Consider the following 27,551-nt stretch of genomic DNA (forward strand, 5'->3'; position numbering starts at 1 on the left):
TTATCCTGTTATTTGCTGGACTGCAGGGAGACTAAAGGGTTTCCAGAGGAGGGAACCATCTAGATGACAAGGACAGCACGAGAGCACTCAAGAGGCTCCGGGAGTGGCTGTCTACAAGTCAATATGAAAGTATTTCAACATTTCACCATCAGTGGTCATTTCACCATATACTGGCCACAGCTGGTCCCACAGACATCGCCTCTAACCAAATTCCCCCGAGCGTCTAGCAGGTGGATGGCACGAGTCACTGTTCACTCATGTCGATAAAGATTTCTTTTCCCTTTTTGGCACATTCTGTTGATTGTTCCAAGGTGAATCTGAGAGGGAATAAACATTGGCTTCTCATGTTAACAGCTTGCCTGGAAATCTCTGGAATTTTTTTTTTTTTTTTTGCGGTATGCGGGCCTCTCACTGTTGTGGCCTCTCCCATTGCGGAGCACAGGCTCCGGACGCGCAGGCTCAGCGGCCATGGCTCACGGGCCCAGCCGCTCCGCGGCACGTGGGATCTTCCCAGACCGGGGCACAAACCCGCGTCCCCTGCATCGGCAGGCGGACTCTCAACCACTGCGCCACCAGGGAAGCCCTGGAATTTTTAAGATAAACTTTTTCATTAAAAACCAAACTTCATGGATGCCTAGAAACTCAGGAGCTGGTCTGGTCCCTGAATCTGAACGTGTATGTGCTCTCAGGATGCCCAGGGACAGCGGGAAGAAATCTGAAGTCAGTATCTCAGGGCGAGTGTCCTTTGCATCATTGCCCATCCAGAGAAGTGAGTCCCAACCACCTGAGGTCACTGCCTCTAAAATCTAGGGAAAACACAGATCTGGGTCTTTTAAGGATTTGCTGTGTTTATTTTGTCATTATTATTTCATTATTTTGCTTGAGATTTACCAAAACTAAAAAGCAGAACTGAGTATTCCTCATAACCCACTAATTGTTCTACAGACAAACCTTTCTGTTCCTTCTTAATCTCAGCTGGACTCAGCCCAACTGGAATGAAGTAATGAACTTTATCAAGCTGATTAAACTTTCCTGCCACACACATCCATTCCCTCCTCATTCCCCAAATGAGCACATACTTTACAGAAAGAAAGACCACAACTGATATCTCTAAGATATTTCAACTCATTTAAAAAAATATAATGTCTTTCCAGGGGCCATTATTTCTCTGTTTTTCTGTCTCTTTCAGAACTCTCAGAATTCTCTGAATTTTTTCCCATAAAGACACCTTCAGCATGAATGGGCTATTTTATTTTCACTGTGTTATAGGCTATAGAATCAGTTTTAAAAACAATAAAAAGTTTTATTTGTTAGCAAAACATTGAAGTGCTTGGAGGTTATTTCAGGCATGTATAAAATTCCTATTTAAAAATAGAGGAGGGCACGGAATAAAGTGGGAAAGAATACCACATCTTCTGAGAAGCATTACCCAGCTTTTCCCTTGTCCGTGATGCACTGGCCATCCTCTGTCAATGATGTCCGCTGGGCCCTCGCCAAATCCATCTTTCCTGTAGCCATCAAAAGCCTGGGTTCAAGGTCTTTCCCTCAGAAACCTCAGATGAAAGTTCTGCTGCAGACCATGCAATTCCAGAGAGCATTTTCCAGGGTTTTGGAGGACAGATGCACACACCACAAGACCATCCTGCTTAGCCTACTGGGGTCAGCTTCCCACACAAGTATCCAGAGGAAGCTAGGTATGACTCATGTAATTCACAGTATTAGGAGCTTTTTGCTGATCTGGTCACTATTCCTCTTGCAATCTTATTTCATCTTACACCCTCCATGTTGGACCTTGAACACATCAAATGTCTATTTCACACACACCAACATACCACATGTTTCTCCTCGTTCTCTTTTGTCTTCTGAAATCCCCTTCTTCCACTTTACCTTTTGAAACATTAACACAGAATCCGTCCAGTAAATAATATAGAGCTGGGTAAACGCTTACCGTCCAGCTGATTAGCAGGTGCTCTCTTCAGCCTCATCACCACCACCACGACCCACCATAATGCTCACAATCATTACCCTCAAAGGTGCAGTTCAAATGCCCCACCTTCTGCGAAGACTTTCCTGATCTTCTACCAGAATTAACTGTACCACCCACCCATACCCAGTGCTTCTTTGTCTCATGGCATCAGTGACTTCACTTGCATTTTAGTCATTTTATTGTTGTCATTGCAATTGTTGTTATCGTTGTTATAAATAAGCTCCCCCACTTGTGTCTACTCTCCCTGAGAACAGGAAGCACATCTGACGTTTTAGAATGCCCACCCACATCCTGCTCACGCTTTATTCTTTCCCCTAATAGGCACCTGATAAACATCAGTTGAATCGGATTGGTTGTCAATAAGACTTTCTCACTTTGTTGATGCTTTAATACTTGATCTGGGCTCTTGGTTTTGCTGTCCTGCATCTCATATTCTGTGACTACTTTTGCAAAGTTAAACATGCTTATCCTTTCTTTTTATTTCAGAAATTTTCATTTCGTTTTATTTCAGGAATTTTTATTTCAGATTTTTATTTCAGAAATTGATTCTGATGTTGATACATTAATGTTCTCCATCCACAGCAGAATGTGGCCAGTCTGAAATGAACTGCTTGCTGTTCAAATGTGCTTTTCTTTTGGATCCACATAGAAATAAAAGGCTAGGTTGCTCTTGATACTGTCACCGGATATCCTCTGACCCCTAAATTAATTTAAGTTTACTGTAGGAAGCAGTGGAAGGTTTGTTTGGGCTTCAAGTCCCAAAACCTGACCCCCTAACTCTCAGCCCCAAACTACACCGGAAATTTCTAACAGTGAATCAAGAGGCAAAAGTACATTTATGACAGAGCCAAAGACAAGACAAGACTGGGAATGACCAATAGGATCATTTTTATTATAACTTAAAGATAATCTGTCAACACAGCAAAAACCTAGTTATTGGCTGCACACTGTAATGGTGTAATTCTTTACAAGAAAACTCAGTTGTCCCATCTTTACTCTCAGCTACTTCAGCAAGAGCTATACTCCCTGGAAATGGAGGTACAGAGAACACACAGACCTCCCTGGGCCAATTTCTAAACCATAGGATTCATCACCCAAGGTTCAGCTTAAATCATTTGCCTTTATCTACTCTCTACCAATCCTCACGCTCAGATCTTACCTCTATACAGTTGACTCAAATTTGTAATTTAAATCCAGCTTCATGAAGCTCAAGACCATATACCAACTCAACATCTCCAACTGCACAATCCACAAGGACTCACAATCAATGTCCAAAACCACGTCCAAAACTCAGTCTTCAAAGTAGTTCCCCCACACCAGACTGACCTTATTATGATTATTCCAAGTCTCCCAGGCCGGAAGTCTCAGAGGCCCTCTCGAGACTTTGTTTTTCTTCTTCACATCCAGTCAACTGTCATAGTTTATAATTCCTGAACCATACTTTTCATTCAAACTATGCAGCAGTTCCCTAACTATCTCTTCAAATTACTACTTGTATGGCTACTCTTAAAAGATAGCTCTGGTCGTGTTAGTCCCCTGCTCAAAAACTTTCCATGGCTCCCCATTACCCCCTCAGTTTAGCATCCAAGGCTGGCCAAATCACCCTAATCTCCCATTGCTTCTACGCTAATCACAGATGCCTTGTACTACACAGTTACACATATTCTCTATGAAGGCTTGGTCTATGTTTTCTTCATTTCTGCACACCCCCCCCATAGGCTGACACTGAGCTATCAGTAAGCATTTGATTTGAATCTCATATGCTTATCTTGATTCCAGAGCCCTATGTCTGGACCCACTCAAATGAAACCCTCCTTTCTTCATATACCATATTGTACTCGATCCAGATTCCCCTAACAGGAATTTCTGATAATTTGGGCAGAAGCCAGCCTAGAGTTTATCTTTAAATTAGCTACCTGTGAAGTAAATTAATAGTATAAGTTAGCTAGCAGGACATATGTTTTATCTACTTAAAAATAAACATTTTAAAGCAATGAGAAGGACTTTTCACACTCAATTAGTTTACTTTTTAATATATACTTTTCTTATACCTATCCAACCCTGAATGCACCTTAAGTGAATCAAGATGGACTTCTTGTTAGACATTTTATAATCAGACCGATCCCACTCTATGGATTCAAATCACTGAGCTTTCCTGTGTGTATAATGGTTATCTAACGATTCCTCTTTCTTTGACCTTCTACTTTTCAGTGATAAATGCAAAGTGAGTCTCCTCTGCTTGACATCGAAATCGACTACGCTTTTCTACTTTAAATCCATGTAAAACTATCACTGCACAACTGAGATATCCTCCTAGAGGCAAGAGCAGCAGCTGCAGGATCTCGGCCCCAGCGCTTAGACAGCTGGTATCATGTCCCCGTGCCTTGTGGGTTCCTCGTCTCTGGAAGAGAAGTGATTGATGATTGGTGCTGTTGGCTCTAGGCTCCCACACCGCCCGGCCATATGAACCCAGAAGCATTCGTTTGTCCAAGCCATGAGGACCGGTTAGCTGAGTTGCAAACAGTAAATTCTTACTCCCTGGTTATTGCCAGGTGGGCTCTGCAACCAGCCTGGGATCAGAGTTTACCTTTTTACCTCAATCTGCTGTCCACATCCCCTCAGCTGACTGATGAGGTTCCTATTACCCCAACTGCCCCCAGGAGATAGTCCTCAATCTAGCACAACATGGGAGTAATTTGGAGAATTCTAGGCTACAATGCCTACAGACATCATCGAACTGGGGGTGAATGCTGTGGGCAGATGCTTGATGTGGCGTTAATTGAAAACAACCTGCGCTTTTACAAATGCAGCTGTTCCGCCCCCTTACACTCCTCTACATTTCCAGTTAACAACCATGAATAACAGTCTCTGTCCCTTTAACTTCATAGAAACCACCCATAATTCACTCTAAGGCACAGGATTCCAAAGGATTGGTTCTTAATTAATCTGTGCAGGGGAGACATTTTCCCATGCAAGTTACCAAGTGAGTGATAACCCAGTGTTGCAATATCCACTCAATTTGCCTTAATATTCACACAAGTAAGGAACTTGAGACCTAGGGAAACCAGCAACTCCTTGGAAGACTGCCATCTGCTATCCAGTTACTTCAGCCCCGAGGCTGCCCTTCAGGATATATCATATTAGGAAGTACTTCTTGGGAAGGGGGTGCTTCAGGACAAATTATTCAGCGAGTGAATCATGCCTACAACTGATACATAGGCAAGACCTTGATGTGTTCATTTAACCCTCTAAGCCTCTCTTTTCTCATCTGTTCAAGATGGATAATGATCTCTACTCACTGTACAAGATAGTTGTAGAATAAACGGACATCATTGGCAAATAGCAACTCAATATGTGATACAAGGGAAGCAAATGTAATGCCTTCTTTGCAAAAATGAGCACCACACTGATCATATCCCCCACGAGACCCAAATGCCCCTTTCTCCCTTCCTCAGACACAAGCATGCAACATAAAATGATAGGTGAAGACCACTGCCATAAAAAGAAGAAAAAATAATTAAAAGTGATTGTTAGCCATGTACCCAATATGCTTGGCACCTTTTAAGAGAGGGATAAAGTGGGTCAACCCATGGGTGGCAAGCATATTGCCCTAAATCATACCACTGAGAGGGAAATGATATTATATTTGAACAAACAATTCAACATTGCCTAGAAAAAAGAGATATAGAGATAGGAAGACACATACACCCACAATGGTAAATTGTTATTACTAAGAAAAGATTGGCTGTAGTAAAGACCCTTGGAAACTATAACAATCAGAAAATGGAAACCTGAAGGCTGGGCATGAAAGAGCATGGCACAACTCAGTCTTTATGGTTTGGCATGGGAGTTATCAGAGGATATAGGATTATTGTAGGGATAGAGTTTTTGTTATTTTTAGTACCTTAATTACAGGACCACCTCTCTGGCTCCCAATCAGAAGCCTCTCTGTGTCCTGTCCAGAATCCTGACTGTCACTTTTGGTGGCTTGGGCATTAGTGGTTTCATGATTAAAATGATCCTTGACTGATCCAAATGAGGGAAGGGAACACAGTCAAACAAGGTTATGTCTTGGGGAAGTATTTTGGGATCCATGGTGCACAGTTGTATTTGAACTCAGAAATGGTAAGAATTAGAAGAGTCCCACAGAATGCACAGTGCAAATCCTTCATTCCTAATTGTTAGATAGAGGCATTAGAGTTCAGAAAGCCCCAGGTCAAAGTAAGTGAAGGAGAAAGCTGGTAGGAGTTCACTGAGTCAGGCTGGCCTCACATCTCATGTGAACAGAAGGAATCACAGCTATTTTCCCAAAGACTGACTGGGGCGTAGGAGGTGTAACATCACTGTTACTCCCTTGAGTGGTTACTCAGCAGTTCCACTGAAAATTACTAATAATTTCATTGGAAATAAGTAGTTCAAAAGGAAAATTGGTAGAAAATAATCCTTATCACTAGTTTTTCCCTTCTTGGAAGTTTTTGTACATCATATAGGCAATTTCCCCAAATTTCAACTTTTGAACACAGTATTATATATTTTACATGTAATATATTTGGTTTGAGGTGATAAGGTTGTCCTGCTTTTTTCCTTTTATTTTCTAAATTTTTTAAACGCTTATTCCTACTCTTCTTGCTTAGCATGGTTTGCACACTTTTTTTAAATTTAGCTTCCCTCTCCAAATGCATCATCTGAAACAAATTTGTCAAAATGAATGTTTGCAATCATCACTTCATGTTCTTTAAACCTGTGTGAAATCAAGAGTAAAGTGCCAATTCTGTCATAAATATCTGGCAACTTTACTTACTCCCTCAGTAACTTTGCCTTTTTCCTAAATTTACTTCTATCAGTACTGCCTACTCTCTATCTTTAGCTATCTTACCACCCTTTCAATTGCACATTGCCTTTATGCTTTAGAAACTCTGTGTAACCCCTCTACAACATTATATTGCAATCATTTAATGATATACTGGTGTTTTGGGTGTTGTTTTTTTTTTTCTGAAACTCAAGGCTATGGCGAAAAGTATGAAAAGCATCAGTAAAGATTTAGGGACAATCTATGCCTGAGCTTTTAGATTTTGGCATTCAGGGCACAAATGCAGAGTAGTGAGATGTGATGTAAGGTGTGGCCTGTGGCCTGTCCCTGAGTGAAGGACAGGCCAACAGCTGGGTACCCTAGAGATGGCATTGCTGCCAGCCTGGGCACAGATACCTACATCAGACATTTGTGGAAGAGTCAGGAGTTGAAATTTGAATATAAATCCTGATCTATATCAATCCTGGGATGGCAGAGGTAAATTCCATATATGTAAATTCCAGTATATGTTTAATGTAATAAAAAAATAAGCTTCTCTATACAAAAACAAGCACACAGATGTTTATAGCATCTTTATGCATAATTGTCAAAACATGGAAGAAACCAAGATGTCTGCCAGTAAGTGAATGGAAAAATAAACTGTGGTACATACAGACAATGGAATGTAATTTAGCAATAAAAAGAAATGAGCTATCAAGCCATGGAAGGACATGGAGGAAACTTAAATGTATTTACTACATGTGAAAAGCCAATATGAAAAGGCTATACACTGTTTGATTCTAACTATATGACATCCTGGAAAAGGCAAGTAACATGGATACAGTAAAAGGATGGGTAGTTGCCAGGGGTTAGGGGAAAGGAGAGGGGCTTCCCTGGAGGTCCAGTGGTTAAGACTCCGCACTTCCACTGCAGGGGGCGCAGGTTTGATCCCTGGTCATGGAACTAAGAGGTCCTTGTATGCTGTGCAGGGCGGCAGAAAAAAACTAATGCTGAGGGGAAAGGAGAGATGAGTAGGCGAAGCACAGAGGATTTTTAGGGCAGTGAAACTACTCCGTATGATACTGTAAGCGTGGATAGCTGTCATTACACATTTGTCCAAATCCACAGAATATACAATGCCGAAAGTGAACCCTAACGTAAAGTATAGACTTCGGGTGACAACGGTGTGTCAGTGCAGCTTCATCGGTCATTAACTAAAGCACCACTGTGTTGTGGGACGTTGACTGGAGGAGGCTGTGCATGGGTGGAGTCACAGGTATGTGAGAAATCTCTGTACCTCCCGCTCAATTCTCCTGTGAACCTAAAACTTCTCTTAAAAAAAACCTAAAACCTAGTAAAAAGATCTTGAACATCTTTATTAATAATAATAACAGCCAATGCTGAGTGTTTAATCAGTGCCAGACCTTACTCTAAGTCCTTTATATGTATCGATTCACTTAACCCTCAAAAGAGCCCTATACGGTAAGCACTGGTGTGACCTGCACTTCACCGTTGAAGAGGTGAAGATGCAGAGTGGCTTAGTGACGGGCATAAAGCCACGTGGCTGGAGCTTCCACATGCAGGCAGTCAGGCTCCACACTTCAGTTCCTTCCACTGTCTCCAAGGCTCTACGCTGAACCCTCACATCTGAACTGCGGTCCTAATATGAAAGGGAAGGAGGGAATCATTCGAAGCCCGGATCCTGAAGAGTGTTTCCTCAGCAAAGATGAGCAGACCTCCCAGTTGTAGCTGCACTTTGACCTGCGCTGGGGCCCTGACCCCTCACCCCACATCAGCACGGCCACGGCAGGGGGCCTGTGCGAGTGCCATGCCCGGGGGGCTCTGCCCCGCTGCCCAGGCTGTGCTCGGGATGGGTGTGCGGGTCCTCACCCCTGCAGAAGGATCTGATTGAAGCCGCGCCGCGCAGGGGAAGCTCACGGGGATTTCACAGCCTCCTCTTCCGACTTGGGCAAAGGGCACCATTGTTTGTTTTTATGAGAACTGAGCTGGAGAAGCAGAAGGTGTTTCCAATGAAGGCCCACCTGTATCATGTTAAGGACACACAGGAACCATGGCTTTGAACTTCAGCACTAATGACTGTCTTTCATGCAATAATGGAAAAGCAGCCTGCGAGTATCTGTAGGGCTCACAGCAGGCTGAGGATCGCTGCCCTGCCCCGCGGACACCGCAGACACCCACCGCGCTGGCTCTGGGCTGAACTGGCCACGCCGAGGGTCTGTCACTGCAGCACGGAAGGCTGCCTTATTTCCAAAATCAAAAGCCCATGACTGCTTCCCACGAAGTAACCATGCACCATGCCGCCCAGCTTCCTTCTCTCCAGAACACGCCCAGGCTGGACGCTCTCGCCTGCCTGACGCCCTCCTCACCCTTCTCAGGAGGGTTAACAGGAAGGAGGTCCCCTGCTTTGCTTCCTCCCAGGGCAGCCTCAGAAATGTGGAGGTGGTGTCTGAGGGACGCCCCGAGGAACAGCGGCCCAGGACCAGATGGAATTCACACCTCCTGGCCAGGAGCACAAGGATCTAAGAGGGAGAAGCTCCTCTGTGCTCTCCCCAGTACCTTCTCCCCACAGTGTGGCCCACTGATCTACTCTCCTGAATCACACAGTAGGCTCCAAAGTCTTCCTAAAACAAGCAAGCAAACACCACAAATTTACATCACTTTAGGGTTGGGTCCTTTCCCAAGTAATTGATAACCCAGCCGACACTGCAGTGATATTCACTGATGGCTTCAACCTCGTATGTTCCTCTCCTACAGGCATCTCTGGTTTACACCAGAAGACTGAGGCGAGCCACGTTTAACCCAACAGACGGCTTTGCTAATAGTGGGATTTCTGGCACTGTGCCCCCAGACTGGTATGCGGTGTCAGAGCCATCCGTCCCTTCCAGGTCTCCTCAAACTGCAGTGAAGCCTAGCTCCCCTGAGATCACAGGCTGAGTCCTACAAGTTTAAGGGGCTCTGTACCAAATCAGGGCCATGAGAGATGCCTCAATCTCTGGGCCACCTCTGTGTAAGTCAGCAAGTCACAGTGGGCAGAACAAGCTTGAGTCCTCGGTCCTTCCAGGGGCAGCTTTGCTGTTCCGAAGAATTAAAAGCTTAAACTTCAGGTGTGTCTGCACTAATGTAAAACTGGATTATGAACAAAGACGTCTGCCTCCAAGTTCATTCTGAAGATCCAGTGAAGTATTGGACAATGTTTTGTGAACTACAAATACTGCACAAATGTAGGCATTTTTGTTATTAGAAGCTAGGATGTTAAAATACATTTAAAAGCTCACTGGAGATGTGGTTTCATGTGTAAATGTTCATTCACAATTTTATTTTTACTCCTCTGGTCCAGCAGCCCTGCATCTACATTAATGCCTCCGAGGCCTGAGTGTGGAGCCGGGTGTGAGCTGCTCCAAAGGCTGTCCCGCCTGTCCCCAGGCGGTTTCCAGGTCCCAGCCCACGGCCCTGGGTGGCTCAGCGGACAGGTGCTGGGTGGCGGTCCTCCCACCAGCGCCCCCGACAAAACCTAGGACCCCGCCTCCACCCCACCCCCAGTCCCTCAGGCCCGCCCAGACCGTCCACCAGATGTTCACTGAGTGCCTACCGCGTGCCAGACATGTTCCAGGTGCTGGGAAGCCAGCAGTGACAAGATAGACAAAACCCTGTCCACAGAAAGTTTACACGTGGAAGGGGAAGACAGCTCATATATGAGTAAAATGTATAGTGTTTCAGATTGTGAGAAATGCTACAGAGAAAATTAGAGGATAAGGGGGATTGAGAGGGCAGAGTAGGGGGCACACTTTTTGAGAGGACGTCCTGGGACAGCCTCTCTGAAGAGGTGACATTTGAGTACAGACCAAATCTGGCTCACCACCTCTTAGCCGAATAGATTTTGCAGAAGAGCATTTGCAATCATTTCCAAGATAGGGAACGCTAATTTTGACGTTATCCCCCTAAAAGAATTCCATTCTTCTCAGTAGACCTGTACTACCCAAAACCAAAACTAAAATCACAGTACTCAATAACATTTCGTGGTAATTCATTTTCTATCTTGTTATAAAAACAAATAAAGTAAAATAAAAATAAATTAATGCCTCCGTGACCAGCCTTGTGTTCTGTGCACAGGTAAAACATAAGAAATGTGAGACACTGTTGTGCTCTCTGTGCATTTATAGGCTGGTTGGAAGGCCAGGTCACACATGGTAAGTAACCACACAAGCAAGGCATCATCCTTATTACCGGTGCCTCAGTTACAAATACAGACTTGTAGACAACTCACATGCAACAGCCGTTGCGCATCCAACCAACGTCTTTCACCTTCACAGCTGTCCAAGATCCCTTGGGCAGGACCTCCTCCATTGCCCCGCCCACTGCAGGAGAGCCCCACTATTTCTGTCCCCACTCCCCCTGCCCCCGTGCCAGAGCTCCTTCCCACCCCGAGCTGGGGGCAGACATGTGGGTTTTGAATCATCCCAAAGTGGGATATAGAACATGCTCTTCCAGACACGCAGTGAGCTCAGGGGTCTACACAGGGTCTGCTCCCTCCAGGCTATTCTAGATGCCCCTCTCTGTTCTCCTCTAATAGCACTAACTCCCTGAGGTCAGGGTCTGTATCCAGTTCACGTTTCTATCTGCAATGCCCAGCACAGGACTTCGCATAGCATTACCCCCCCCAAAAAAAAAACAAAAAAAGAAAACAAAGAGAAACACGATTGTGGGAAAAACAAATGAAGAAATAAACCATATCATAGGCTACCTGTGTTTGAGGAGGCTACCCTGGGAACTACTGTTAAACCAGAAGTAGAAAGAAAGGAGGGTTAAAAATGACACCAAAAAATGAAAATATGTATGTGTTTGTATATAAGTACGCAAGCATGCAGGAAAAAAGGAAAGAAAACATGCCAGGTTGTTAACACAGATTGGTGGGGGGCAAAGGGTGAGGGGCAGAGAAGAGAAAAGAAGAGAAAGCCAAAGAGAAAAAGGGAGAATGACAAGAAAAAACTCTATTATTTATAATAGAACCACGTATATGTATCTAAGTAAAACTAGAAAAGGGGAATGATAATTCTTTGAAATAATCCTAATAAGAAACCAGGTCTAACCCAAGTGAGGAGCTGAATGTTCCCAAACACACATGCAAAGAAATGAGGGCTGAGGCCAGGAACCCAAACGGCACCTTCATAGCAGCAATTCCTGGGCCTGGGTGCTCCCTAAACAATCCGGGGCCCCCAGACTGTGGGTTCTCCAGACTCCAGGCTTCCCACCAGCATGTCCAACTCCAGCCGAGGATGGGTCCAAATAAAATGGTTCACACAGTTCTGCCTGCATCATATGAGCTGAACTAACATCAACAATTACATCAGGAAAAATGTGTTTACCTTGGTTTCCCGCCACAGAAAACGGGTCCAAAATGATGTTGAACATACGCCTTTCATTCCCGCTTCTATTAGAAGGACAAATAATTTAACAGGTGGAACTCAGAATTCCACGATTCTTTTTCTTTTCTTTTTTTTAAATTTTACTGCGGAGTATGAAACATTCCACTTTTGGTCAACAGAATCTGGAACCCTTCTTAGCAGACCTCAGCGAGCTCTATTTATTTTGCAAAAGCCCTTCTAACGCTCACAAGAGCAGTGAGTTGGAAAGACCTGGGGAGCCCAATCAGACTGTGCTCTCGCCTGTTATCAGTACAATATGTTGCTTCAACTGAGAGACCAAATCCTCTGACTAACTCCTCCAAGAATTGATCCAGACAGCAAAAAGAGAGGAAATTCATTCGACTTTAGCAAGGCAATTGGTCCAGACTTCATACAATATCGTTTCAGTCTAGAATTTTCATCATCACTGCCAAAAACATCAAACAGAAACATTACAGGACTTGCACTCAGTTTTCACTCTCCAAAGAATAGCCATCTTGTTCCAGGCCTGAGCAGCAAGAAAGGAACTAAAGGGAGCCGGGGCGGGGGATCGTCACATGGAGCATTTAACTGTTTCTCACTGTCTCATTTCTAAGCTTCGTGACAATTATTAATGAAAAGTTAATGAAGTTTTGAAATTAAGGACAATCGGAAGTTTCCCCATAGGTCAAATGCTCCACCTCGCAAAGACTCTCCAACCATAATCATCAGCTTGTGTCACTTACCTCTTCTCTTCTACTTATTTGTCCTGTGTAATCACTAATGTTTATGCTAGATATTGATTGATAAGTATCTCAATGATCTATGTGAATTAGAGTGCATTAGTACAGGTAACTCTAACTACTACTATGAACAAGCCCCATAACGTATTATGTGTCAAACACCATAAATAAATAACTTGCTCACATAAAGTCTGAAACAGATGGTACAGACTGGGGGCAGGCCTTCCACATGAGGTTCAGGGACCCACGATCTCTCTGTCATATGCTCAGCCCTCTGCTAGGACCATGGAATCCCCTGCGTTCAGCCAGCAGACAGAGCATCAGAGTGTGGAAAAGCTAAATCCACTTCTTAAAAACCTCAACCCAGAATGACACAGGTGATTCCCACTCATGATACACTCACTAATCACCTAACTGCAAAGAAGGCAGTCAGAGTACTATCTAGCTGTGTCTTCAGAAGAAGAGAAAGCACTTCCGATAAAAAGCTAGCCACTGTCTGCCATAGACAGCCAACTGCAACAACCCGTACTCTAATAACCCACACTTTACTGTACTGTACTTGTGTTATATTATACATATATTGTATTCTAATTATCACGGTAACTTGGGAATCATATTTTGGCTCAGGGTGTGTGTGTGCGTGCGTGTGCGCACACACGTGTGTGACCCAGATAACTGGACTATGATGGCCTATAGCCAAATTCAAAACCTGACACTTGCCACAGACAAACATTCAGGGAATCCTAAAATGGTTCCCTACTGAAAACTTGGAGTCCAAAGGGATTCAGATACACTTACGATGATCCAAACTCTAAGGCAGAGAGTTTGTCTACGTAAGAATTTGGGGAGCGATACAAGTTTGCCGAGGGGGGCAGAGTCAAGATGGAGTACTAAGAGGCCACGGAATTCGCCGCTCTGCACAACTAGGGCACCTACCTGGCACCCGTGGGGGGACCACGGACACCTAAGGGGATGGGAGGAACCTCCAGCGACGGGGGAGGATGTAGGGCGTGGGGGGAGTGAAGGGGGAGAAGTGGAGGTGGGATGGGACTGGCGCCCCCCAGGGGCAGCTGGGGGAGGGGAAGGGATCCCACACCTGAAGTGTTGGAAATTGGGGAACCACTGGGAGGGCAGAGAATCAAAAGGGAGCGTAGCCAGGTTTCCCCTGCCCACTTGGGCCCCCAGCAACCTGCTGACATCCTGGGTCTAATCCTCTGCCCACCAAGGCCCCCACCAGCCATGAGAGTCCTGAGGGACTGGGAGGGAAGGGGGAGCAAAAGTAAAGGCCGGACCTAGGGGACCAGCACCCCTGAGGGGCGGCTGGGGGATGGGAGGAGTTCCTACATCCAGTGGGACCCACCCACGGTTAGGGATCCAGCGGGGACAGGGGAGGCCCTGGGGGAGATGGTGGAGGAGGGGCGCGCAGGAACGGAAGGGAACGTGGCCAGCCTTTCCCTGTCCACTTAGGCACCAGGAAGCCTGTTGGGCTCCCCTGTCTAATCCTCTGCCCTCAGAGCCTTCCTCCTGCCGCGCAGAGGCCAAGCCCCACCCCTACACCCCTACCCAGGGCCCCACCTCTACACTCGGAGACCCCCTCCAACTTGCCGGGCCTAAACCCCATCCACACGCCCTCACGCAGGGCCCTACCTCCCAACTCTGGAACTCCATGCTCCAGAAGGCCCCCTTTCCACGTGCTGCCTCCCCGCTTCTGCGCAGGACCTAAGCAGAGGCCCTGCCCCACGCTTGAACGTCCCGCCTAGGCCCACCCCCGCAGGGCCTTTTCCGGCTACATGGGTTCGAAGCCTAGGCTCCACCCCACCCTAAAGCCCACCCCTGCCTAAGTTCCACCTGTGCCTAAACTCTGCCCCCATAGCCAAGGCTTTTTTTTTTTTTTCTTTTTTCCTCTTTTAGATTGGAATTCTGTTTTACCTTCTTGATTCGTTGTTAATTCTTTTATATTTGTACTTTTCCTAATAAATCTTTTTTTTTTCTAATTTTATTCTTTATACTTTGTTATTGTTCTCTTCTTTTGGCTTGTTGCCCGTCCCCCCCTGTTTTTTTTCTTTTTTCTGTTGTGGTTTTATTTTACCTTGCTGCAGTTGTTTCAATTATAGTTTTATTTTTCATAATACATTTTTTTATCTTTCAGATTTTATTCTGTTTTTTATTCTTTGATATTGTACTGCTCCTTTTTTTCTTTCTTTTTTCCTTTCATTCTCTCTTTTTTTTTTTAACCATGCCACGAAGCTTTCAGGATTTGGTTCCCAGGCCAGAATCCGGCCTAAGCTCCTATGGTGGGAGCTCCAAGTCCAAACCACTGGACTAACAGAGAACCTCAGACCCCAGGTAATATTAATCAGAGTGAGGCATCCCGGAGGTCCTCATCTCAGCACTAAGACCCGGCCCTATCCAACTGCCTGCATATTCCAGTGCTGGATGCCACAGGCCAAACAACCTATGAGACAGGAATACAGCACCATGCATCAAAAAAAATAAATAAAAATTGAAATGACAAAAAAATGTTACAGATGAAGAAGCAAGGTAAACACCTACAAGATCAAATAAATGAAGACAAAATAGGCAACCTACCTGAAAACAATTCAGAGTAATGATAGTAAAGATGATCCAAAATCTCAGAAACAGAATGGAGAAAACACAAGAAACATTTAACAAGGATCTAGAAGAAGAGCAAACAAAAAGTGATGAACAACACAATAATTGAAACTAAAAATACTCTAGAGGAATCAATAGCAGAATAACTGAGGCAGAAGAACAGATAAGGGAGCTGGAAGATAAAATGGTGGAAATAACCGCCGGGGAGCAGAATAAAGAAAAAAGAATGAAAAGAACTGAGGACAGTCTCAGAGACCTCTGGGAAAACACTAAATGCACCAACATTCAAATTATAGGGGTTCCAGAAGAAGAAGAGAAAAAGAAAGGGCCTGAGACAATATTTGAAGAGATTATCGTCGAAAACTTCCCTAACATGAGAAAAGAAATAGTCAATCAAGTCCGGGAAGCACAGAGAGTACCATACAGGATAAACCCAAAGAGAAAACGCCAAGATACATATTAGTCAAACTATCAAAAATTAAATACAATGAAAAAAAATTAAAAGCAGCAAGGGAAAAGCAACAAACATAAAAGGGAATCCCCATAAGGTTAACAGCTATCTTTCAGCAGAAACTCTGCAAGCCAGAAGGGAGTGGCAGGACATATTTAAAGGGATGAAAGGGAATAACCTACAACCAAGATTACTCTCCACAGCAAGGATCTCATTCAGATTCCATGGAGAAATTAAAACCTTTACAGATAAGCAAAAGATAAGAGAATTCAGCATCAACAAACCAGCTTTACAACAAATGCTAAAGAAACTTCTCTAGGCAGGAAACACAAGAGAAGGAAAAGACCTACAATAACAAACCCAAAACAATTAAGAAAATGGTAATAGGAACATACATATTGATAATTACCTTGAATGTAAATGGATTAAATGCTCCAACCAAAAGACACAGACTGGCTGAATGTATACAAAAACAAGACCTGTACATATGCTGTCTACAAGAGACCCACTTCAGACCTAGGGACACATACAGACTGAAAGTGAGGGGATGGAAAAAGATACTCCATGCAAATGGAAATCAAAAGAAAGCTGGAGTAGCAATTCTCATATCAGACAAAATAGACTTCAAAATAAAGACTATTAAAGAGACAAAGAGGGACACTACATAATGATCAAGGGATCAATCCAAGAAGAAGATATAACAATTGTAAACATTTATGCACCCAACACAGGAGCAACTCAATACATAAGGCAAATGCTAACAGCCATAAAAGGGGAAATTGACAGCAACACAATAATAGTAGAGGACTTTAACACCCCACTTTCACCAATGAACAGATCATCCAAAATGAAAATAAATAAGGAAACACAAGCTTTAAATGACATATAAGCAAGATGGACTTAATTGAAATTTATAGGACATTCCATCCAAAAACAACAGAATACATTTTCTTCTCAAGTGTTCATAGAACATTCTCCAGGATAGACCATATCTTGGGTCACAAATCAAGCTTTGGTAAATTTAAGAAAATTGAAATTGTAACATATATCTTTTCTGACCACAATGCTAAGAGACTAGATATCAATTACAGGAAAACAACTGTAGAAAACTACAAACACACAGAGGCTAAACAATACGCTACTAACTAACCAAGAGATCACTGAGGAAATCAAAAAATACCTAGAAATAAAAGACAATGAAAACATGACAACTCAAAACCTATGGTACGCAGCAAAAGCATTTCTAACAGGGAAGTTTAAAGCAATATAATCCTACCTCAAGAAAAAAGAAAAATCCCAAATAAACAACCTTACCTTACACCTAAAGCAATTAGAGAAAGAAGAATAAAAAAAACCCCAAAGTTAGCAGAAGGAAAGAAATCATAAAGATCAGATCACAATAAAGGAAAAAGAAATGAAGGAAACAAACAAACAAAAAAACTAAAAGCTCATTCTTTGAGAATATAACAAAATTGACAAACCATTAGCCAGACTCATCAAGAACAAAAGGGAGAAGACTCAAATCATCAGTATTAGAAATGAAAAATGGAGAAGTAACAACTGACACTGCAGAAATACAAATCTCATGAGAGAATACTACAAGCAGCTATATGCCAAAAAAACGGACAACCTGGAAGAAATGGACAAATTCTTCCAAAGCACAACCTTCCGAGGCTGAACCAGGAAGAAATGGAAAATATAAACAGACCAGTCACAAGCACTGAAATTGAAACTGTGATTAAAAATCTTCCAACAAACAAAAGCCCAGGACCAGATGGCTTCACAGGATCAAACATTTAGAGAAAAGCTAACACCTATCCTTCTCAAACTCTTCCAAAATATAGCAGAGGGAGGAACACTCCCAAACTCATTCTACAAGGCCACCATCACCCTGATACCAAAACCAGACAAAGATGTCACAAAGAAAGAAAACTACAGGCCAATATCACTGATGAACACAGATGCAACAATCCTCAACAAAATACTAGCAAACAGAATCCAACAGCACATTAAAAGGATCATACACCATGATCAACTGGGGTTTATCCCAGGAATGCAAGGTTTCTTCAATATACGCAAATCAATGTGATAAACCATATTAACAAATTGAAGGATTAAAACCATATGATCCTCTCAATAGATGCAGAAAAAGCTTTCAACAAAATTCAACACCCATTTATGATAAAAACTCTCCAGAAAGTAGGCATAGAGGGAACTTTCCTCAACATAATAAACATAATGTGGCTGACAAACCCACAGCCAACATCATTCTCAGGGGTGAAAAACTGAAACCATTTCCTCTAAGACCAGGAACAAGACAGGGTTGCCCACTCTCACCATTATTTTTTTTTCACCATTATTATTCAACATAGTTTTGTAAGTTTTAGCCACAGCAATCAGAGAAGAAAAAGAAATAAAAAGAATCCAAATTGGAAAAGAAGTAAAGCTGTCACTGTTTGCAGAAGACACGATACTATACATAGAGAATCCTAAAGATGCTACCAGAAAACTACTAGAGATAATCAATGAATTTGGTAGAGTAGAAGGATACAAAATTAATGCACAGAAATCTCTTGCATTCCTATACACTAATGATGAAATATCTGAAAGAGAAATCAAGGAAACACTCCCATTTACCACTGCAACAAAAAGAATAAAATACCTAGGAATAAACCTACCTAAGGAGACAAAAGACCTGTATGCAGAAAATTATAAGACACTGATGAAAGAAATTAAAGATGACACAAACAGATGGAGAGATATACCATGTTCTTGAATTGGAAGAATCAACATTGTGGAAATGACTATACTACCCAAAGCAATCTACATATTCAGTGCAATCCCTATCAAACTACCAATGGCATTTTTCACAGACCTAGGACAAAAAATTTCACAATTTGTATGGAAACACAAAAGACCCCAAGTAGCCAAAGCAATCTTGAGAAAGAAAAACGGAGCTGGAGGAGTCAGGCTCTCTGACTTAAGACTATATTACAAAGCTACAGTAATCAAGACAGTGTGGTACTGGCCCCAAAACAGAAATATAGATCAATGGAACAGGATAGAAAGCCCAGAGATAATCCCATGCACATATGGTCACCTTATCTTTGATAAAGGAGGCAAGAGTATACAATGGAGAAAAGACAGCCTCTTCAATAAGTGGTGCTGGGAAAACTGGACAGCTACATGTAAAAGAATGAAATTAGAACACTTCCTAACACCGTACAGAAAAATAAACTCAAAATGGATTAAAGACCTAAATATAAGGCCAGACACTATCAAACTCTTAGAGGAAAACATAGGCAGAACACTCTATGACATAAATCACAGCAAGATCTTTTTTGACCAACCTCCTAGAGAAAGGGAAACAAAAATAAACAAATGGGACCTAATGAAACTTAAAAGCTTTTGCACAGGAAAGGAAACCATAAAAAAAGACGAAAAGACAGCCCTCAGAATGGGAGAAAATATTTGCAAACGAAGCAACTGACAGAGGATTAATCTCCAAAATATACAAGCAGCTCATGCAGCTCAATATCAAAAAAACAAACAACCCAACCCAAAAATGGGCAGAAGACCTAAAAAGACATTTCTCCAAAGAAGGAATACAGATTGCCAAGAAACACATGAAAGGATGCTCAACATCACTAATCATTAGAGAAATGCAAATCAAAAGTACAACGAGGTATCACCTCACACTGTTCAGAATGGCCATTATCAAAATATCTACAAATAATAAATGCTGGAGAGGGTGTGGAGAAAAGGGAACCCTCTTGCACTGCTGGTGGGAATGTAAATTGATACAGCCACTATGGAGAACAGTATGGAGGTTCCTTAAAAAACTAAAAATAGAACTACCGTACGACCCAGCAATCCCACTACTGGGCATATACTCTGAGAAAACCATAATTCAAAGAGTCATGTACCACAGTGTTCACTGCAGTACTAGTTACAATAGCCAGGACATGGAAGCAACCTAAGTGTCCATCGACAGATGAATGGGTAAAGAAGTTATGGCATATGTATACAATAGAATATTACTCAGGCATAAAAAGAAATGAAATTGAGTTATTTGTAGTGAGGTGGATGGACCTAGAGTCTGTCATACAGAGTGAAGTAAGTCAGAAAGACTAACACATATATATGGAATCTTAAAAAAGAAAAATGGTTCTGACGAACCTAGGGGCAGGACAGGAATAAAGACACAGACGTAGAGAATGGACTTGAGGACACGGGGAGGGGGAAGGGTAAGCTGGGAGGAAGTGAGAATGTAACACTGACATATATACACTACCAAATGGAAAATGGATAGCTAGTGGGAAGCAGCTGCATAGCACAGGGAGATCAGCTGGGTGCTCTGTGACCACCTAGAGGGGTGGGATAGGGAGGATGGAGGGAGACGCAAGAGGGAGGAGATATGGGGATATACGTATGTATATAGCTGATTCACTTTGTTATACAGCAGAAACTAACACAACATTGTAAAGCAATTATACTCCAATAAAGATGTTAAAAAAAAAAAAAAAAAAAAAAAAAAACTTTGCCAAGCACTCTGCCTTCACTGTAGACACTGTCCAGACTAGATGCTCATGTGCTCCCAGAGGCTGTGCCTGGACAGGTACGATGCCTACTACGTTCTAGCTTGTTACAGGTCACAAAGCATATCAATATTTCTCCTTTGAACTTCAAAACAGCTCTGTATAATAATCTGAGCAGGGATTACTGTCTTTTTTAATTCTCAGTGTAGAATCGGAAAGCCAACTGGCCTACATGTAAGTAGAGGTGGGCCTTAAAGGCCAACCTCCCACCACATCAGCACCCATCACCTCCCTAGAAAGGCTATGACGCCAATCATTTCCACAATTACAGTTGCCTTCTTTCCACACTGATCATTTTCATTAGATCATTCCTAGTGCTTTTATTTAACAAAAGAAAAACCTACCACACATTGTTCCTTGAGTATGATGGACTCTTACCCCTACCCAGAAAAACCCTCATAAACCTGAAGACTTTGTTACTCAAAGTATGGTATGTGGAGCAGCAGCATTGGAAGCCCCTGGGAGTTTGTTAGGAATGCACATTCTCAGGTCAATTCACTGACCCTCTGAATCAGACTCTATTTAAGCAAGATCCCCAAGTGATGCTTCAGCACACTAAACTTTGAGCAACATTGCTCTAGAATACACTTTAACATGTTAACTTGAGTGCTTAGTAGGGGAAAAAAAGACCTAATATAAAGAGTTCCTACAAATCAATATGAAAAAGAAAAACAGATAAAAAAAGACAAAATATAAGAACAGTGAATTCACAGATGAAATGCAAATAAACATAAACATAAAATGCTCATCTTCTCCAGCAATTTAGGAAATGCAAATTAAAACAGTAACATATTATTATTTTTCATCTGTCCGATTGTTGAAATTTGTAACGTGTGATAATCTTCAAATCGAGAACACTTTGGAAAAGGGGCATTTTCTTACCCTGTGGGAGCTTAAATTGTAATACAGGCACACCTCGTTTTATTGCATTCTGCTTTACTGCATTTCACAAATACTACATTTTTTTACAAATTGAAGGTTTGTGGCAACCCTGAATCGAACAAGTCTATAGGTGCCATTTTTCCAAACAGCATTTGCTCGCTTCATGTCTCTGTGTCACATTTTGGTAATTCTCACAATATTTCAAACTTTTTCATTATTATAATTGTTATGGTGACTTGTGATCATTGATCTTTGATGTTATTATTGCAAAAAGATTGCAATTCACAGAAGGTTAAGATGATGGTTAGTATTTTTTAGCAATAAAGTATTTTTAATTAATATATGTACTTTTTAGACATAATGCTATAGTCTACTTAATAGACTATATTTTAAACATAACTTTTATATGCACTAGGAAGCCAAAAACTTTGTGTGACTCACTTTATTGCAATATTTGCTATAGTGCAGTGGTCTGGAACTGAACCCTCAATATCTCCAAGGATGCTTGCAATCTCGCTCTCTTTTTTTTTTTTTCAGTTTTAAAGGTTTTGCCCCAAAATTTCCACTTCTAGGAATCCGGTCTATAGAAATACCTGTTAATGTATCAAAGACAAGTGTAAAAGGATCTCATTACTCCATTTGAATTGTGAAATATGAAGGAAATATAAATATCCATCTATAAGGAAATAGTTCAATAAATTAAAGGTATCCATACCAGAGGACTGTGCAATAATTTAAAAAGAAGTCAGTGTCATGAAGAAAATGTTCATGCACTGCTGAATGCCTCAACAATTTGCAGGAGAGTATGTACAGTATGATCTCATTCATATAGAAGAGAGGTATATATATTTGTTAAAACTCATAAGAAACACTAAACTTAAATTTGGTACATTTTATTTTATGGAAATTATACCTCAATAAAATTTATTAAAAGGACTATATGTGTATATGATAGTGGATGCTATGTACTTTCAGGCCAACGAAATGGTCCATAAGGAAGACAAGAAGGCTTTCAAAGTGGCAGAAGCCTAGAAGAAGAGAGCATGAGTGGGAACTTTCAGTAGTGTTAGTATTTTTTTCAACCAACATGTACACTTCTTGTATTCTAGAAAGCACAAGATAAAAATCTAAATGAAATAAACGGAGTCATTTGCAGTGAGCCCGAATCAATGTGGAAACGCAAATCCAACTTGGCCTCTTAGTTCCTTCCATTGGCTGAGTTTGGTCATTTGGTGTCTGGTGTGAAGGTCTACATTTGAAAGGGTTGTCAACATCACACACATCTTTGCCAGACTGACTTTCCATAGACACCTGTTTATTACTTCACAGATAACTACTGAGCATCCTTAAACATCAAGCCCTTTGCTAAAAATTTTATGGAAATTTGATACAAAAAAGAAGACAGTTCCAGCCTCCAGTCCTAATCACTCTTCTACTGAAAAAGCTTACAGCATTCTGTGCCAGGTAGTGTAATAGACCTAAATGTGTTAACTTCTCTTGCTGCCTCACCCACAGAGCACTGTTTATCATTATTTTCCTTATTTCCTATCTACTCTGTTCAGGGTAGTCTTTATGCTGTCCTGCAAACATCCCAGCCTTTGCTTCTGCTGTCCCTCTCACCTGGAATCCCTGTCTCCCTCATTATTCCATGCTCTCATCCACCCAACAAGATCCATCTCCACCTTGTCCATGAAGTTCTTGCTAAGCCCAGAAATCCTCAATCACCTCCCCTCCCCACACCTTGCCTTATTTGTTGGATAGTCTTGTCTCTCTAAGGAGAAAGGGGACCATGTCGCCCTCTTTCCTACCCCTCCTATTGTCTTGTACAATGTCAAGTAGCTAGGAATAATTAACTGGCAACTATCAATGATTTGTCACTTCATAGTTTTTAAATGTTAGACAAAGGAGAGGAAATTCATAGGAAATAAGTGCTTTTCCAAAAGCCTAATGAGGTAGGTATTTTCCCCATTTTATAGATGGATAAACTGAGGCTTAGTGAGGTTGGGTGATTTGGTCTGGCTTATATAGCTCATAAAATACAGGGTCAGTCTTCAGACCTTCTGAATTTCTCTGAAGCCCATGTCTTTGCTCTGTACCATGCTACCCTCCTAACTTGCCACTTAGGTGATCTCATTGAATTCTCACATTGCTGTCTCAAGAAATATTTGTTGATTGATTGATGACACGTTCAGTAGCAATGTGGTCCAGTTCAAGGGTTTCCTGCAGCTGAATTTGATGAAAAGCTCCTGCTGTGCTCAGAGAGGTTTAACCTGCTTCAAACTCTGGCTTTCCCACAATATCATTAGTCTCAGTCCCAAGACCTGTGCAATACATAGCACAATGTTTTATGTACTTACAGAGCTTAAAAGCAATGTCTGAGATGACAGAGTTCAAACTTAAGCCCTGGCATCTGGCGCCAGGGTTCAGTGCTGGGGACCCCCATCCTCTGCTTCCCAAGGTTCTCCCTGATGGTCGCTTGGCCATGTGTGGGCTGGGCTTAGACAAGCTGCTTTGACTTTACCTCCTGAGACGTGTACTGTTGGCACATCAATGTAGAACACTTGGAGTCCCCAGGAGCCCGGCCATAGTGATGGCACAAAGCCAGAAATGGACACTCAGAGAGTCAACAAGGTGGGTACAGTTCTCCATTAACATGGGAAAAATACTCAACATTTCTAAGCCTGTTCTCTCAGTTATACTATGGGAATTATAGAACCTTTCCTGCCTACCCTTCAGGAGGTTAAGAGAATCAGAGAGATCCTGTTTATGGAAAAACTGTATATACCACAAATCCCTGCCTGTACTATATTGCCATATGGTGAACAGTCTTTGTCACTAGAGGAGGTGGCAGCCGCCATGGACAGAGCCCTGGGAAAAAGTCAGGAGACCTGGGGTCCACTCCTGGTTGAGCTGCCAAACCTCTTCATGTCGTAACAGCCAAGAGGCTCTGGACTCACAGTTCTGTGGGTTAGAAAGACAGATTTCCAAGTCTGCTTCATCTGAAAATAACATACACTTACTAGCAGAATGCTCTGCAGGAGAAACTTAAGAAGCCGGGATGTATGCAGATAAGCCACAGTCTCTTGAGTTAATTTCAGCAGCAACACCCTTGGATTATGGGACTCCAGACATAACATTGACCCTCAGGGACTCACTCAGTCTTGGTGCCTGAAGCATCTCTTTTGCATCGCTTTTTATTATTTTCGATTCTCTTGTTATTTTTAACCATCCTGGTTTAAGTGCATTTTAATCCTATAAGCCACCTCAACTCCTTTTTTGAACCATGTCATCTATAAAACACATCAATTAACAAGCAACTTGCTTTGATCTTAGTAAGTCATAGAATTTCAGAAATGGAAAAGAACTCAGAAATCATATTTAGCCTCAGATATAATAAGTGGTAAGAGGAGACCCAGAGAGAGAAAAGGACATGTCCAAAGTCACACATCAAGGTGGAGGCAGAGTCAAGAAGGGACCTGGGGGCTCGCAGTGCATTGCTGTCCATATCATTGTAGAATATGAGCCTGGGTCTGTGTTTCTCCAGCTATAAAATGTAAATAAGAACACTGTGGTCTTGCAACATTGTACATTAATGCTGTGTGAGGAAAAACTTTGCTATGATTATTATCTGTGGTTTTTCAAAACTTTAATAATAACAAAATAATGTTCTTCCTAAAAACTCATGGAAAGATTCTTGGAAATCTAAGAACACTGAGTAATCTTTACTTGTGCCACTGAACCAGAATACTTTGAACTGGGCTGTTCAGACACACAGTTTGTTCCTGCATAAGGCTGTCCAGTTCGGGGGTCAGAGAAAGCCGGTATATTGGCTTGGAAGCCTTTTAGGTAGAGACTGCTGTGGCATCATGAATACTCAGTCATAAGTAATGCAAAAACTTATTCCGGTTGTTTTTTGAAGCAGGCAGAAATACTTGAGGCTCTGCGATGGAAGGTCCTCAGAAAACAAACCACGTCTCATGGATGTAGCAGTGGTGATACTAAAAAAGAAAGGCTCTATATAGCTCCCTGGTCAAGAATACGGGCAGAGCGGTCAAAACACTGAGATTTAAATTCTGTTGTGGCCACTGACTGACTCTGACCTTGAGCGAGTCACATGACCTCTGAGCTCCGCCTCCTTATCTAAAAATAGGAATAAAAAGAGTATCTACCTCATGGGATGTTCGTAAAAACTAAATTAGTTAATAATGTAAATTGCTTAAAACAATGACCCGTGCGTGGTAAGTACCCACTAAATGTTAGCTCTTATTTCAGTGTTGCAAGCAAAGAATCCCAGTTTGGTGGCAGAGTTCATAAATCTCGCAGCAGCATGACTAACTAGGCATGAATCTCAGGCCCTCGTGTCCCAAGCTCTGCACATTTTAAGGGTTTAAAAACTGTATCATTTTCCAACACCGATTTCTACACTATATGAGAGAAGCTTTCTGTTCTTTCTGAGTATTCACAGAGAAGGATACAGGCAAAGGAAAGCCTCAAAACCTGTGAGAATAGCACAAGCAACTGCTTTGGCTGCTTGCATTAGGGAAGCCTCACCTGCCAGTGAGAATGTCCCAGGAAGCAGTGCAGGAGCCCCCAAGAGGATGCTGCTGAGCCTTTGGCCATGGCCCGCCTGCTTCTCCGCTGCGCCTGACCCGCCCCCTTGTATCCCTGGCTCTGTCCCTGTCTTCATGGTATGACCCTGAGTACATCCCCAGCCCTCTGGGGTCCTCAGTTTCTCCACCTATAAAAAGAGAGAGTGGTTGAAATAATCCCTTTTTCTCTTCCAGCTTAACCTTTTCTTTTTGATTATCCTACTTGGCTAATCTCTCTCCAATGTGAAGAAATCTTCACCAATTACTACAGAAACTTATGCACAGCAATGGAGAAATGTTAAGCAGTTTCTGTGAAATACCCAGTAACTGCATCAAAATTATTTAACCTAAAATGACAAACACCCAAAGCAGACACACAATACGGGACATGGAATCTTCAAAATTCTCAGTCAGTTCCTTGGAGCTGGTCAAGCAGCCCCACCCAGGCCACGGGTGGGCTTAGAAACATTCTAGCAAGACCTTTCCCTAGCTCTCCACTCACCCAATTTTGTGTCACAGAAATTACACATGATTCCCCAGTTAGAGAATAGAGGTCTCTACAGATAACCAAAGACTGGCCCAACTGAGTGCAAATCCAGCCAGTACTCAAGACCCGGTTGGATGTAGCAAGACTTCGGTCACTCACCAAAACAACGCTCAGATCTGGCCCAAGCTGAGGTGTAGGAAGAAGTTCAAAAACAGTCCTCAAACCTGGGGCCAGACTTTTTAAAAGAAATCCCAGAAGACTCACTGACTGTTATTTGTGTCAATTATCCAGGGTGGCTCTATAGGGAAGTGCCTCGCTTGAGGAAAACTCAAAGTAAAATCGCCAGCACCAAATCTAGAGCTTAACCACAGCAGACATCTGATGCCTGTTTCCTGAAAGAAGACATTTATCTATTTAGATATTTGGGACTCTTCACTTTAGAAAGGAACCCACTGCCAGATTCTGGGAAGAAGAACCTTCTGGGTACGTTTATGTCTGTTCATGTTCTATGCTGATGAGCCTGTTTGCCACAAACTTCCAAGAGTCTCCTGCCCTTCCCTCTCCCTATGCCTTGGAGCTTCCATTTTATTTTGGTCAATGGGAGGCACCAGCAGGAAAGCAAAGGGCAGGAAGAAAGAGAGGTTGGGGTGTGTACTTACTCCCCATCGGATTCCCAGCTGCATCCCATCTCAGTTTCGGCTTTAGCTGCTTTCTAGTTAGTCCCAGCTGCTGTGCTGCAGGCTGACTCTCAGGGACCCAGGTCTCACCAGGGTCCAGTAACACTCTTGGCCCCTTCCCTTGCCTTGCCCCTCAGGCCTAACGGCGTCTCATGGTGGCTAGACCCTGGGTGCACAGTCCCTTTGCTCACCTCTCCCTGCCCCTGCATCTGGGACTGATGCGTAAGCCATCAGCTATTTGGCCAGACGGAAGTGGAGTCAATATTAGGCTCTAGTATCTGACTTTAAGAGTCATTAGGGCCAGAGAAAATGCATGTCTGGCATTTTTGAATA

The 27,551-nt window shown here is 42.5% G+C and overlaps 1 long non-coding RNA gene across 1 annotated transcript in view; it reads right to left on the bottom strand.

Annotated features, from left to right (window-relative positions):
* Window positions 1-27,329, bottom strand: part of LOC309833831 — a 115,745-nt gene extending 88,416 nt beyond the window's left edge. The window contains exon 1 of the long non-coding RNA XR_014297819.1: window positions 27,201-27,329. This is a non-coding gene — a long non-coding RNA (uncharacterized lncRNA). The remainder of the gene's footprint in view (window positions 1-27,200) is intronic.
* Window positions 27,330-27,551: the final 222 nt, after the last annotated feature.

Source organism: Grampus griseus (assembly GCF_964374135.1).
Source record: "Grampus griseus genome assembly, chromosome: 15".
NCBI lineage: Eukaryota > Metazoa > Chordata > Mammalia > Artiodactyla > Delphinidae > Grampus > Grampus griseus.